The following is a 1,117-nucleotide window of genomic DNA, read 5'->3' as shown; positions in this document are numbered from 1 at the left end:
GGGGGGCGGGGGGGGAGCCTCCAGCAGCCCCAAGGACTGGGGGCCCGGGAGGGACAGGGGAAGTGCTGAGAGGGCTCCCCCGGGCCCTGCTCGTGGGTAACATTCTTTTTTTTTTTTTTTTTAAGGAAGATGGAAAACAGCTTATGTGGAGGGGAGGTTTGACATTATAAAGTACAGTGCCATATTATTTTTATCAGAGAATCGTCTGTGACATTCTTTGTCACAAACCAGCCAGTGCGCAGAGTGCTCCTCTGAATGCGCTGAGCCACTCCAGCAAATCAGTGGACACAGGCGGGGTGAAGGGGCCCCCTCCAAAACTGACGTCCACCGGAACCTGAGAAGGTGGCCCACATCAGGCCACAACCTGGGTCTTTTGAGTGGGGTCCCAAGTTGGGCAGTTTGGGGGATCAAGCCCCTAGACTGTGAGATCCCGTGCTACCCCAGGGAAGTAGCGCGGGTGGAACCTGAGGTGGTCAGCTGGGGTCCCCTGGAGCGGAAGGGCTGGGCGGTGGGGGCGCCCCACACGTCGGAGGCCCCCGGAGCATTCTGTGGGGAACAGGGAAGACATAGCTCAGAGAGGGGCGTTCTGTACCCCGAGCTGCTCAGAGGCCGGCAGCTCCAGGCATCACGGAATTCATGAAAAGCCTAGAAAATTCCAGGAGAGGGGTTTGCAAGAGGGTCTGCAGGGCAAGGTGGGGTCGCTGAGGCCGTCCTGGCTGAAGAGCCCGGCTGCAGGTTTGCCCCATCTCGCTGGGAGCCCTGGGGGGTTCCCACCCCTGGAGCCAGGGCCTCCGGTCTGGGGGTGCCGGCGCCAGCCCTGGCCAAGCTTGGCTCGGCCATCGGTCTTCCCCGTGATGGAGCCTCCTTTTCAAGTGACATCGCACACGGAGCTTGATCATAAGCTTGTTAAAGCAATATTTTATGAGGTGGATTCAGTTCAGAATTCCAAATCGATAACGTGTCTTGAAGAGGCACCTGCTGCGAGCCGGCGGAGGCTCCGGAGGGACCGGAGCGGGAAGCCAGGCGTGGGCCCCGCCGCCAGCCGGCCGCGCCCGCCTCCGTTTTCTGCTTTGGATGAAGAGAACTGAGCGCATCTGGATTCCCAGGGCCTCGCAGC

Source organism: Marmota marmota, unplaced genomic scaffold (assembly GCF_001458135.2).
Source record: "Marmota marmota marmota unplaced genomic scaffold, marMar, whole genome shotgun sequence".
Taxonomy (NCBI): domain Eukaryota; kingdom Metazoa; phylum Chordata; class Mammalia; order Rodentia; family Sciuridae; genus Marmota; species Marmota marmota.
This window is presented reverse-complemented; position numbering follows the sequence as displayed.